Consider the following 752-nt stretch of genomic DNA (forward strand, 5'->3'; position numbering starts at 1 on the left):
ATATATATATATATATATACACATATACATATATATATATCCACATCTTATCGATGCATATATCTATGAAAAATGTGTTATCCTTATACATTTATCTTCTGGATATATGTGTAACGACATGCAAGTTGCATGTGTCCATTTGTCTACAAATATAATATAAATAGCCTCATTAGAAACAGATTAAACAATCCTAATAAACATTTATAGTAACATAATCTTCTAAATTGAAAGCTTCCAAAAATAACCAGATTTAAATAATAACACGACACGGAATTAGTCTGACCTAAACTGTGCAAAGAACTGTATAAACATTCTTTTATGAATCCTAAAATACCCCCTCCCCACCAAAAAACAACCTTATGTACAAGGATTGTTATGACCTGAATTTGACATATTTGTTTACTGCTTTACTTCAACGCTTGGAAAATAAAAAAAGTCCCCTATAAAATTTCTATAGCAAATCAAAATATATCACTTCGCCATTTCTTTCTATCACCGTCCCCTCTGAAAACACATACCGTCCCTCAATACTGTTCTTTTTTCTATCTCTCTACCCAACACAACATTTGGTTCTAACCACCTGGATTACACCTAATCCTCATTTACATTGCTTCACCTATAAAAAAAAAAGAAGAAAGAAACCGGAAAGAGTCAAAGTAAACTACGACCTGAGGAGGGGTGCAAGCCGGAACGCTGAATACATTATCAACCTTTCGTTACAAAAGCTAATAAATATGTTCTCTACTTTAAAG

Source organism: Octopus bimaculoides, chromosome 2 (assembly GCF_001194135.2).
Source record: "Octopus bimaculoides isolate UCB-OBI-ISO-001 chromosome 2, ASM119413v2, whole genome shotgun sequence".
In the NCBI taxonomy this organism is placed as follows: Eukaryota; Metazoa; Mollusca; class Cephalopoda; order Octopoda; family Octopodidae; genus Octopus; species Octopus bimaculoides.